This window comes from Periplaneta americana, chromosome 14 (genome assembly GCF_040183065.1).
Source record: "Periplaneta americana isolate PAMFEO1 chromosome 14, P.americana_PAMFEO1_priV1, whole genome shotgun sequence".
In the NCBI taxonomy this organism is placed as follows: domain Eukaryota; kingdom Metazoa; phylum Arthropoda; class Insecta; order Blattodea; family Blattidae; genus Periplaneta; species Periplaneta americana.
In genome coordinates, this window is record NC_091130.1 from 111,093,432 (window position 1) to 111,108,370 (window position 14,939).

General features: G+C 35.7%; 1 long non-coding RNA gene across 1 annotated transcript in view; it reads right to left on the minus strand.

The window, feature by feature from the left end:
* LOC138712959 (uncharacterized) overlaps nt 1–14,939 on the minus strand; it is a 491,061-nt gene that overhangs the window by 375,233 nt on the left and 100,889 nt on the right. The gene's annotated exons all lie outside the window — the stretch shown is intronic.

A 14,939-nucleotide genomic window follows, 5' to 3' on the forward strand; every position in this document is an offset into this window, starting at 1 on the left:
ATGATGAAGCGATCACTACATAAGAAGTATGATATATGTAAATAGAGTACTGTGACTATTACAGTCTTACTACGTCATACTACTTTTGACCAATAAAACGGTACGAAAGGACATATTTCAACCAATCATGGCTGCTTATCGCACAATTTTATCGCGTCCCTAGCATTTGTTTAATTTTATCGCGTCCCTAGCATTTGTTTAATTTTATCGCGTCCCTAGCATTTGTTTCTTTGTTTGCCAACATTTGAAACTGCGCTGGTCTGGACGTCAAAAAAAAAATATATATATATATAAAATTACAAACCACTCCAGTCGATGTACAGCAGTTTCAAACATGACTCTCATTGGCATTCAAGAACAAGGATTAATAAAAATCACTGATCATACCTATGGATTTTCTGAAATCCGATTTACAAATAAATGAAGAGCACCATTCGGAAATCCTGAATAAGTTGAATACACCATGTAGGCCTAAATCAACGAGTTCCACTTCTATTACGCACACGTCCAATATAACATCAATTGAACCACCAACCACATTCAAATTTGAAAATTGTACATTCAATAATTATTCCTTTTAAAATTATTCATGTTTATTTTTTATGTCATCGTCGTTAATTAAAACTTTTCTAACACTTGTGTATATTAGTTAGGTTATGTTATAGCTTCTGCTATATGATATTATGGATAGTCACGTATCAGAGATTGTTTAATATTAAGATTTATTGAATAGTAATCATTACAATGTCTGTATAAAGACACTACTGCCATCTAGCATGCATCTAGCGTAATATTTGTAATGTTGAGATGGTACAATAATACATTTGAAGACAGTTGTATTTTCGTAAGTCAATTAATATTTTATTGTATTGGAGTACTTCGTTACTTCTAATCTTTATATACTTTCTTCTAATCGTGTAATAGTCAATTAAATCCCACTCGAGTTTTGATTTTCTCTAGATAAATCTGCTCGTGTTCCACTCATAGATTTATCGATAAAATCAAAACGTCTAGTGAGATTACTGTTGATAACACAATTAATCATTATTAAAAGAAAAAAATATAGGACCAGTTACCAGTTACGATTCGAACTCATGTTGCCTAGATAACAACTCAGCATCCAACAACATGAGCTACGCTGTTACACAGTACAATGCTTCCCTATCAGGCATATATCGGAAGTATGTCACAAACAATAGTCAATATTTTCAAAACAAGGGGTCATTGGCCACCCATACCAGGTATGACTTTAAACAGTACGTCTTGTACTTTCATCTCACACAATCTTATTTAATTCGGTGATATACAGAGCGTGTCCTCTCCTTGTTAGTTATGGTGACAAAGATTGCGCGAATTTTTTTAATCTATGCGAAAGAAATATGCAATAGAATGCAGGACTGTGTTATGTATGGCTGCAACAGCCACTCGAAGAAAACAAAATGAACCAACATAAGATACTATGGATTTCCGAAGGACAAGTTCAATTTAAAAGGCGCTAAGTTACGATTTTTAAAACATGAAATTTGTTCTGACATTACAATAACTTAAAAGAAGTGAAATACTTGTTAAAGTCTTTCTCATGACAGCAGAAACATTTTAATGCACGCATTTACAAATGAATCGGTTATTGTTGAAAGGAACTAAGTCCACTTTTTTAAGTTTTGAGATAACCCAAAAAAACTCTTTTGTGAATAATCTATCGAAGATTAAACCAAAATATATTGGACACATAAAATATATGCGTACAATATATTTTGGTTTAATCTTCGATAGATTATTCACAAAACAGTTTTTTTGAGTTATCTCAAAACTTTAAAAAGTGTACTTAGTTCCTTTCAACAACAACCGATTCAAATATATTAAATATTATTGATATGGAGATTATTATTATTATTATTATTATTATTATTATTATTACTACCACCACTACAATTATTATTATTATTATTATTATTATTATTATTATTATTATTATTGTCATTAACATTATCTGGTTCTGGTTTTTATTTCAATTTTACATTCATTACATACGATATTGTCTTCGGTAATCTCTCATAATTCTTAATTGCATTTCGTATCTCAGAGCGAATTTAACGTTTTGCCTTCTACATTATGAATGGATCAGCACTACACTATTCAATGCGTACTAAATACTTGAGCAGGATAACACAACTGCACACATTGCGTTGCAATGTTACTTTGAACGGACCGGGGTTCCTTCGTTTTGCACGCTGCTGTACTCGCCAGGTACACAAAAGACGGACGACGCGGCACTTGCCATATACTCCGATACGAAATAACTTCACTATTCCTTAAGTCGTCCCGCATACACTGTCTGGTTATAATACTTCTTGCATAAAATGTTTTATTAAAAAAAAAAAAACATTTATTTTAATGGCCAATATCTCGAAACAGGTTTTTGGCGCTTGGTCTCTTATTGCGTAACTCCGTCCAATTATTATAGTTTGTGCACCGAGTTATTTTAATTCAATAATGTTATATTATGAAACAAGTTTATAATGTTAGGCCTATACTTCATGGGACTAGTTAATGTTTAGGGAACGACCGAAGCGAGTTTCCTAATTCTGACGATTTCAAAACTTTATGACATTAAAAACGTGTTTCATGCCTTATTTTTGTACGAAAGCATTATAAAACAATTTATGAAGAAATAACATCAAACTTTTAATGAAGGGTAGTTTGATATCATGGTCTATGACAGAGCTGGGCACCGGGAGCGAATACAATCTCTAAACGGGGACGCTTATTATTCATCCGTTTCGGCATCAACGCTGCGTGGTGTTCGAGGGAAAGAAAGGGGTTGAAGAGAAGTCATATGGCTCCCCGTGAGAGAGTAGAATTCGCCCAGCCCTGGTCTATGGAGAAAGGAGTTCCTATGACAACAGTAAAATATTAAATATTATATAACCCGTCCTTGCAGACGGCAGGTAGAGTAAGCTTGGACATAAACATGAGATCGATACTGCATTACGGCACCCTTTTCTGACGTATTATGCACAGCGCTGTAGTAAAGAAATGCCTCAGTTTAGTTCGTTCAGTCTGCTAGTCGGTATCGGAAGTGTGTGTGTACACAAGAGCGAATGGAAACTCAGAGACACACGTCACGCAAAGCAGAAAATTATATACAATGTGCTAAAATTTTGTAAAGTAGAGAAAAAGAAAGGTCTTATCATTCCATTTACGAACGCTGTGAAAAGAACAGCAACGGAGTTGGGGAAGAGAGAAAGAACAAAGCATATTATAGCTAAGGAGGGTGAGGAAGCAAAGCGCATTGGAGGACAATTTCAACTGCTGGTAAAAGCCGCCCACATTCAAAGAAAATTGTACTTGATGATTTTGAAAAATGTGTCATCCGCAGAACTTTTTTTTAGAGTTTTATGAGCAGAGATAAAGAAATTCCGACTCTAAGCAAGCTTATGAATGCTATTAAGGAAAAGATACATTCTGGAGACTGCTGAAATCCATGGGATACAAATTTAAGAAATGCAAAAACATACGATATGTTTTAATGGAGCTGTCGGACATTGTTGCACGTCGTGCAGCATACCTGAGAATGCTAAAACAAAACGAAAAGGGGTTAAAGAAGCCAACTGTTTATACAGATGAAACATGGGTTCATACTCATTATACCGTATATAAGTGTTGACAGCATGATGAAGTGCAAGGTATGCCTGTAAACCAAAGTGTTGGGCAAAGGGCTATTGTTGTTCACGCTGGTGGTGAAATGGAATTCATCGAAGGGGCCGAGTTGATATATGACTCCAAATCTTAATCTGCAGATTATCATGATGAAATGAACGGCGAAAAATATAATAAATGGTTAAAGGAACGTCTCATACCAAATCTTCCATCTGAGTGCAGTGTTGTGTTAGATAATGCAAAATCACCAAAGAAGACTAAATAAAATGCTGCCAATCTGTTAAACATATCGGGAACGAATATTGGCATCGTGGCGCTTTAATGGAAGAGGAAGTTGAAAGGACAGTAATACACATGAGTAGTGATAAAGAGTGTGATGAAGATGAGATGTATTATGATAGGCCAGGTAGCAGCACAGACGAAGGCAGTTCAACTGATAATGCAGATGAAATTGAGGTCTCTGCGTCGGGCATACAGCTATTTCTGGAATAAGGCACTGTACGTATATATACCGTACATATGACAGAAAAAGTAAATTCAATTGTGGTATTGGTAATTGTATTTTATTATAATAGCTGTTGATGTTTTTATTGTCAGACTGTACCAATATTTCTCCAGCTGATTCGCCACGCATCGAGACTGAGAGGATCGCATTCACGACACACGAGCGCCCTCATCTGAAAACTGCAATGTTTCCTCAGACAGGTTATAGCACGGCAAATCGTTTAATAACTTTACGCAATTCTAGCATTATGAACAGTATTTATCGTTAGTGAAAAACGTACATAATATGCCACATTATTGTATCAGAGCCGTAAAATATTACCATGCCAACTAAAATGTCGTGACTATTATTATCAAGGCATAGTCTAACCTGTGCCATAAAGTTAACATTATGAAATGATTTGTCAATGCTAGAATATTTCATACAACATTGTTATCACAATAACCTCTTTCTTCATAGACCATGATAAACTACCCATCATTACAAATTTGTTGTTATTTCTTTATTAATTGTTTTATAATGCTGCGGGACAAAAGCACGTTTACAATGTTATACAGTTATTGTATAAAGGGTTGTATTTATCACGTGTATAATATTCATTACAAACACTCCTGAAAATTAGCGCGCTCTCTTACGCTCACGCGCTAAACATTCATCTCATGCCGTAACTAACAACATTATACACTGGTTACATACATTACTATAATGGTACAAGTTATGACGTTTTAGTTGGCATAGTAATATTTTACAGCACTGGTACAATACTGTGTAGCTCAGTCAGCAGACTCGCTTGGCTGCTGATCCGGAGCTGCGTTCGGGCTTGGGTTGGATCCCCCTTTGGTCTCTGGTTTCTTCCGAGGTTTTCCACAGCCGTGGGACTGAAGCCGGATGGTCTATGGCGAGTCCTTGTCATCAATCCCTTTGATTTGATTACCTGGTTGGGTTTTTCCGAGGTTTTCCCCAACTAAAAGGCAAATGCCGGGTAATATTTTGGCGAATCCTCGGACCTCACCTCATCTCACTACATCTCGCCAAAATATTTAAAAAAATTGCACAAAATTGTAAAAATGGTAGAAAATTACTAAATTGTAAAACTATAAAAATTTGTAACAATTGTAATTGTAATTTTGACTTGTTCCACATCTTAAAGCTTCATTGCTCATGTAAGATCTATGGAATAAAATGAATGAATGAATGAATGAATGAATGAATGAATGTGGTACCATTATGTAAAATTTTCACTAACCGTAAAGACTGTGTATCATGCTGGAGCACAAAAAACGAATGAAAAGCGTATTACACGAAACAGATTTAGATATTATCTTTGTCACAAAATATACATAATATTAATTTCGATTTTTTTCACATAAATGAATATAAACCCATGTGATTACATGTAGGACAAACTTGGCTAATTTCGTGATATTTTTATTTAAATTTATCACGACATTATACCACGGACAAATGTAATTATGATGGTACAGTACAAAATAGCAGAAGATGTACAGGGACATCATTTTATTTTTACTTCACTTTTTATTGTACTTGAGTGTTTTAATGTACTTCACTCCCACCCCCTCTACTACTAAACTTCCAACCATACCTCACACAGAACCAAGGCCGCGTATGCAGTCAAAGTCGCCTTACGGTCATAGTAAACAGTACTGAGTTAGTGAGTATAGTACGTTCCAGAAATATGCTTCCGTTTTCCAGTGACGAAAGAGCTTTCAATATTAAATCACATTTTTGCACAGGCACTGTCGTCCGTTTGCCTTTGTTGCAACCCGGTTTCCCCCACCCGCTTCTGCTTGCCCCTCTGTAAAGGCTAGTGGCTAGGCTGTCTTAGCTCTTTTCTGAAAACATTAATTTCTGTTAGAAATTGGACGTCTATGTAATATTATACAACTGTTTAAAATAACTTAAATAAAAGGGCCTCGTTAAGTAATTAACTGTCACGTGATTTCCTACCTTTATACGACCATGCGATAAAACCACTTGGACGGACAGTAGATAGCATCTCTGAGTAATTTGATCTTTTCGGATCGGGCTGAAGTGAAGATGGAATTTACTGTACGTAAGGTACTCTTTTAAAGAGTAGGTACAGATTTATTTCAACATGAGTTACTAGTACGAAGGACAAAACTGGTAATTGAAATGAGATACAATAGTCTATAGTGCGATAATATGCACAAAACAACTGAAGCCTGTATCGAAATGAATGGCCACCATTTTCAAAAATATGTTTAAATATCCATATTATGATTATTTTTCAATTCAACTTCATTGTCTATATTGTACGCTAATGTGCTGTAGACAGTACAATATACACTGCATAATGATTACATCCGAACGGATAGCTCAATTCGTGAGTAGAATCACTTATTGTTAATACAGTACCGTATGTTCATTAAACAAAACCCTAATGGAAATTATCAAACTCAAAATTGCGCTATTTCCTAGTTTACGTAAATGAATGAACTACTTTTCTTCCCTCCTATACCTAGTAAAGTGATTTGTTTGTATTTTACGCCAGTATCATTGAACTCCAGTCGTGGAAGGGAGTAGCAAATAGTGTTTCCGGTTCTCAATCGTTAATCCAAAGGTATAGCCGGGTTAATATTAGAAATGTTAGTAAAAATAAAATGATGTACCTGTCCTATTACATACATTCTATTCACTGCGCTCTTGCAGTTGCGTGGGTGATTTTTTGGAAACTAACAACTTGAAGAGTTGTGAGATCTATATCTTTGAATTTGTGAGTAAATGCACCATCCGATTTCCTTTGTTAAAAGGAGAGTTTTTTTCTATATTTTGTGTTCCAAATGGTTTTCAATGGTAAGTATTGGGATTGTAATACTTCTTGGTGAAAATTATTAACTTATCACTGCACTGATTATGTAACACAGGCTTATATTGGGAGGTTATTTCCTTGGCGTTTTTCTCATTCCACGGGACCAATTTTTTCTCTTTAATTTTTTTTCTATGGCATAACAACATTCTCTGGTGGAAGAAATATCAAATGCATGAAACGAAAAATATTTTTCTGCGTTTTCTGATATATTTTGCACATCGCGCAAGTTGCAGATAGCAGATAATTATTCAATGCATTTTAAAAAGTTCTGTAAATGTTATTTGATTACAGATTATTCCTGACTTCCTTCATGAAGTTTTTTGAGCAGTAAAATTATTCATTTTTGTCATCAATCTTTTTACAGCCAATCTATCTCTAAGGGCAAACCTGCTGTAGGCTATATTGAACGTCTATTTTAATTGAACTTGGTCAACGTGGGAGCTTATTCACGACAGCACAATTCAAACCAATAGTTGCGTGCTCATAAATTTCAAATTTTGCAAAGGTTGTGATAATATTATACAAACGTACTTGGTCACAGGTATTGCTCATTTCACAATACGATGTTCTGTGATGTCTTAAGTCAGTCATATGTGACTCGGTAACTTACAACATCGAACTCGTTTCCCCCCTCAGAGCAGGGGCTTAAAGCATGCATTAACAAGCTTCTTATGTTTCGGAAATCGAGAATGAAATATAGACTTAATGTGAGTCAGACTAGTGTTTATAATAAAATATACACCATCATGTTTAGGTCTAACTATTTTAAGCGAGTTCACCACTTTTTCTTTTAATGCATGTACTTGATTGCATAAGGACATAACACATATGTACTTACTTACTGGCTTTTAAGGTACCCGGAGGTTCATTGCCGCTCTCACACAACCCTGCCATAGGTCCCTATCCTGAGCAAGATTAATCCAGTCTCTATCATCATATTCCACCTCCCTCAAATCCATTTTAATATTATCCTCCCATCTACGTCTCGGCCTCCCCAAAGGTATTTTTCCCTCCGGCCTCCCAACTAACATTCTATATGCATTTCTAGATTCGCCCAAACGTGCTACATGCCCCGCCCATCTCAAAAGTCTGGATTTAATATTTCTAATTATATCAGGTGAAGAATACAATGCGTGCAGTTCTGTGTTGTGTAACTTTCTCTATTCTCCTGTAATTTCATCCCTCATAGCCCCAAATATTTTCCTGAGCATCTTATTCTCAAACACCCTTAACCTACATGTGTTTCTCTCTCAAAGTGAGAGTCCAAGTTTCACAACCATACAGAACAACCGGTAATACAACTGTTTTATAAATTCTAACTTTCAGATTTTTTGACAGCAGACTGGATGATAAAAGCTTCTCAACCGAATAATAACAGGAATTTCCCATATTTATTCTGTGTTTAATTTCCTCCCGAGTATCATTTATATTTGAAGAGTCCACTGCAAGAATGATGGATGTCACTTTCTTGTCGAAAATGAACCAAGACTGTCAATGCATAGCTTAAGACATATAGAATGTACATACAGAGTTATATGGCATTAACACTGATAGTCATTGTCCAGTAATGATCGGAAAATCTCAGTTAAGCTTTGAGCGCTAAGCATTTCAAACTTTCAATTGCTTCTCCTGCAAAATGTATTCCGAATGACATCCATCATTCTTGCAGTGGACTTTTCATTTGTTACTGTTGCTCCCAGATATTTGAATTTTTCCACCTCTTCAAAGGATAAATTTCCAATTTTTATATTGCCATTTCGTACAATATTCTCGTCACGAAACATAATCATATACTTTGTCTTTTCGGGATTTACTTCCAAACCTATCTCTTTACTTTCTTCAAGTAAAATTCCCGTGTTTTCCCTAATCGTTTGTGGATTTTCTCCCAACATATTCACGTCATCCGCATAGACAAGAAGCTGATGTAACCCGTTCAATTCCAAACCCTCTCTGTCATCCTGGACTTTTCTAAAATAACACATATGTAACATTACAAATTTAGTGGTCCTAAGTCAAACTATTTTTGAGCATAAATATTTTTTTCTAGACAGTCGTTTCATAATGACGACTTTTTTATTTCCATTTTAGTATCGAAAAGTCATTTATTTCCGCAGCCATAAATTAGCGTGCTTAAAAGTAAATTTCCGTGCCTAAAAGTACTTTTAAACACGCTAATTAGAAATAATGAAAACATAAATTCCTCCTATTCATATATTATAAATATTCACAACACAATTATTCAATTTGGAAATTACAACATTTGGAGATTAGATACATACATTATTCACTTCCGAATCACTCACTTTCGTAATTATATTTATCACTTTCGTTGTAATAATTTTATATTCCAAAATTACATGACAAGCAGAACTCAATTTATACAACTTCCTAACAACCAGCAAAACAATCACCATAGCCTACTATATAGGCTATGCGAAGAACATGAAATCTGTCTCTTTCCATACGAATGTAATACTCTTTCGTTTTTAACATCAGAACTTAGTCATTACGAGAGAACGAATTAACAATTTTATTCTCTTTAAAATGTATATACATTAGGGATTCTCGAGCGACTTTCTAAAAAATCTTGTATGAAACACGTGCGAAACTAGCGTCTTAAAGAACACTCGCCGTGTTGTCCACCTCCCCTTCCGTGAACAAACTTCACTTCTCGTGCTTAAAGCGCTATCATTTCGCAACTTGTTGCATAAATAACTGTAGTATAATTTTATCGCTTTTTGGTGCGCAATTAAAATACCAAATGGTTCAGAGTATGTTACTGACTTTTTTATCTTAGAAAATAAATATAAAATCTGATATGCAGATTTTAATCAATTTAAACTAGTTTTCGTCAGAAGTACTTTACGTAAAATACTATTAGTTTGCCGTAAATATTGTGACAATTTAAAAACAAATTATGTATAATCTATTAAAATTCTATAAAATGAGTTACAATACTTCCTCTGTTAATTAAATATGCTTCGGGACCTGCTGCCCCATCACCAGCAGTGTAAAGTATAAAATACCTTACTTACTATAGAACAGCCCTGGGCACAACGGGGAAGTAGAACGGAACTCTGAAATCCCCTCTCATATCCGTTCCGCTTCACTGCCTTATAAACAAAAGCACACTGGACACTGTGCATCAGTGATGGATTTCAGGCTGCCAGCGAGAGCGAAAGTTCGTAAAAGTATAATGCAATCCGTCACTGAGCAGTGCTTAACTGTCGGTCTACTTGCCTCAGTCGGGGAAAATTGAGTTGGGAGTTAAGGGGAAATCTGTAGTGACTCAATTGAGTTAATAGTGTTCAGGCCTGCTATAGAATCTATTGAGTTATTTATATAATTGAATCCCTCTTTTATAAATTGTGATTTTATTAATATTAGCAATATTTAATGTGCAAAGTATTGTATAATTGAATCTTGTTTTATAATCTGTAATGACGCTAACTTAAATAATTTGAAAGTGGACAGAATATATTGTAAGTTATTTTGGATTGAGAAGTTAGAGCCTTGTCTTGTATAATACCTCTGTTTATCTGTTTCCATTGAGAAAACAGTGATTTTTTTGGAGCAGAGTTTAAAAAATGAAAATTATCAAAATTGACCAAAACTAGGTATCGCGTCCCTTAAAAGATGTCTCCCGATTTTATTATTTTGGAAAAGTGTTTTTGTGATAGAACTTCATTTTGTATTACATTTATCATATTTAACAACTTTAAACTACTATTAAAAATAAAAAAGAATATAGTGAAGATTTAATCGCAATATTCTTAGACCTATTAAGAATAGTTAGAAATTCAGTCGATCTCATAGAAATGTTATTATATTCAGAATTCATATTCTGAACTTGAAAGTCATTGTACTGCAAATCAGAGATTTTACCATTTTAACTAACTTGAAATACACCTAAGTAATTAACCACTGCACATATATTCACAATAAATCTCTGAATAAATGCTGCAGTCATGTAGGCCTACATAAGGGACGTCCTGGAGGAGGCTCGCAAGGGCTCGCGCGAGCCCTTTGTTAAATATTTAGGGTCTATATTAGCTCCGAGCCCTTTGTTAGAATAGCTCGTGAGAAAAAAACCAACAATAGTAACGCATTTTCTAATCTATTTCCTATTCTATATTCTCATAAAGCGATCGATTTTGTGGAGGATAACTTAATAGGAAAGAACTAGGCTCCGTATCCCAGCTACCTAAAGACTGAAGTTAAAGACACGTTGGGTATATAGTACGCCGAGCACAGGTAATGCAACGGATAAGGATATAAACAAACAGGTCGTCGCTGCGTGTTCGTGGAGTACAGTCAACTCCCGACATTCTGAAGTTATACTACTACTGTAGTAAACACATGCTTCAGCCGTGATGTTCATTTTCGTCGTGATCTTTGCAGTGAATAATAACGTGCATTCGTTAGTTACGGAACTTCAACATCTGCGGATGTCACTTGAAATGATTTTATATTGCAAGAAATTCTTTCAATAGCACGCGACGTTATTAGTGCATGATGTAGTACAAGATATTCATATTGTCTGATTTTTGTGTGTGTGTTTTATTAGGATATTGCATGTCGCTCATCACTGAAAACTCACTAATATTCTACGTACTTTTCTAGAAATTCCCTAAAATGTAGATTATGTAATGTATGAATTGGGATGTTGGCACTGAACATAATGGTAGGCTACACAAATCCATGCTAACCGTCGAGTTAATATCTTCATAATTTTTAGATTATAATGGTACTGGTTCAACACATTTTCTGTGCCTTTTGGTATTGCAGACTGCAATTTACACTGTCTTTTAGTGCACTGTTTTTGTCACTTTTACATTTATTTTACATAATTTATATGTAATGTTTGAGTCACTAGCTGAGAAGAAACAAGAAACTGTCTACTGAAGGATGCACTGCAAGGAATGATGAACGGAATAAGATTTCGGGGGAGAAGAAGATATCAGATGATAGACGACATTAAAATATATGGATCATATGCGGAGACGAAAAGGAAGGCAGAAAATAGGAAAGATTGGAGATTTGCAGTGAAAGACCTGTCCTTGGGCAGAACACTAAATGAATGAATATGTAATGTTGTCTATATTGACAGTGAAAATATTAGTTCTGCAACAAACCTTCAATCAGCCACAAAGATGTAGTTATTTAAATAATACGACTAGTAAGAGCAGTGATCCGTAAGACTATCCGTTATGACAGCGTCCCGGTTTTGACTTTCTAGAGGAAGAGGGCAGAGGATGCGTAACTATTTTGTATATAAACGTACCTGTACCTGCGCTGTGACGTCACATGTACTTCGAATCAGGCAACCTCATTCCAGTTTATAGGTAGCTGAAATACAGAGCCTAGAAAGAACAATGCCCCTTTGCCATTACCTAGGGCTATAGCCAAAGTACAAAAAAAAATATATATATATATCGAATTATACCACCATTGCCGAAAGAGGCTATAGTGTAATGAATGACATTGCAATCTCGAAAATCATAATTATAGAAAGCCTCCAATAAGCAGTGCAAAAGCCGCTAAATTCCTAAATTATAATGGCAGCTAGGAAGTTCGAATCGTAATTCCGATTTTGAACTTGAAGAGTAACGCAACTGAATGCATAGCAGCATGAGACGTCAACATTTAACAAGGAATACTCGAAAAAAAATAATAACCGTGTTACACACTCCTGTTTGCATAATTATTTAATAACAGACGAGTTTATTTTTTGGAGGCATGCATAATACTGACATTACGTAAATAATACAATAGTAATAGAATAGCTCACTTTGTTCAGAACCTAAACTATTAATATAAATTAACAATATTCTTCAAACTAATCACGACTCTACACCGCTCCACAGAATGCCACTATGCGTTGTTTATGTGAACATACCGAGTATCATCTGTAGCGAGCGGCAGCAGGGCGAGGCGTGGGTGGTATCTATAAGTACTCTTCACTGTACTCAACTGAAATCTACAGCTTTGTTACGAACTTCCACCTATCTCTACATCACACACATACTCTCATCCTAGTACACGATATAACTCTTCACAGATACACATCATCTACAGAGGGGCTCGCAGAAGTGGTGTACAAATTGAAAATGGGCTTCCAGATTATAATGTCCATAACAAAATGTCCATAAGTACAAAAGGTCCACAAGAAAATGTCCATAAACTAAATAGTCGAACATTTAAAGTCCTACATGCAATTTGTCCATGGAGTAGAAAAGCCCAACATCTATTTGGTCCACCATATTATAAAGCCCATCATACGAAAAGGTCCATCATAAGAAATTAATTCTTTCAGCTTTTCACAGTGCATGGGATTGTTTGAGGTTTTTTATTTCCTTTAGTGTATTGCCTAACTGCAAATAAGACTGAAAATACTTACCGCACTATATATAATGAGCTAAATTATTCAGCACATTTAAATCTCACCTGCAATCCTATCTATACAATGTGTGATTTTGAAATCGTCAATATGAATGCTTGTCGACATAGGCATAGTGAGTGGGTGTATTTTTCACTTCAATCAAGCAATACGGAGAAATGCAGTCAACAGGGGTCTGAGGGCACAATATTTGGATATTGAGAACCCTGAAGTAAGAAACCAAATACAGGAAATTATGGGACTGCAGTTTATTCCGCTAAATAACTTGCAATTTGTTTGGGATTTTTAAATGAAATATTTGTGGACGATATCTTGGACTTAGCTTCTTACATTGAAATTACATATTTTACTGGTCATCCGGCAAGAGGGCGGCGGCGAGCAGTTCCCCCTAGATTTTCTCCTGAGACATGGAACGTCTATGAATTAGTAATTAATGGCAGACAGCGTACGAATAGTGTGGTTTAAGGATTCCACTCTCAATCCCAATGACTTGTGGTGGAACATCACGTGACCATTTCGCGATTCATTAGCCATTTGCAACAACAGAATCGGAAACAAAACATTTAGTAAGCCAGGTCCTTGGTGGGCATACAAATATTAAGCGGCCAGTAAATAAACGGTAGCCTATATCAATAATCAAACGAGAATTTTCAACATTGTCGGTAATTAACAAGATTACAAAGATAGGAATGAAAATTTTCAACATAATTGAAATTATAATAAATTTCTCGGCACATTCCTTGCAGTTTTCCTTGTCGGACATTTTAGGGAAATGGATGAATTTATTTATGGACATTTTAAAACGTAGGACATTTTTAAGAACAGGACTTGCTGACAGTGGACCTTTTCAGGTAAGGACATTTTTATGGCATGGACGAATTTTCTATATGGACATTTCTAAACGTTGGACATTTTCGTAGAGAGGACCTATTGCAAAGTGGACCATATCTCACTTAACCGAAAATGGGTCACAGTCCTGCCATCTATACGCAATATATGTAACCAGAATTACGCAAGTAAAGTGGGTATGCATTAGATACACATATTACCACACTGCAACAGAACACTGAACGACGACGCCTATCAGGTACGAATGAATTGTCGTTTGTATGTCACGTGCCGCGAATCTGGTACCGTGCTCTGTGTAGGTTTATGGTGATATGACTGGTCTAGCCCACTACCGTTGCTTTCAAACAGTTTCAAAACTGCGCGGTTTCGTGTGGCCTGTCATATCTTCTTCTTTTTCTTCTTCCTCTGTTATATGCGAACATAGTATGTTCGTAGGTATATGATGAAAGAGTAATGGAAAGGAGAAAAATTCTCTCCGGCGCTGGGATTTGAACCCGGGTTTTCAGCTCTACGTGCCGATGCTTTATTCACTAAGCCACACCGGATACCCACCCCGGCGTCGGACAGAATCGTCTCAGATTAAGTTCCAACTCTTGGGTGCGCCGTCGGATCCTGGCCAACTAGTCACTCATAACGAGTGCACCTCAACACATGTGTGGACTTCAGTCCTACGT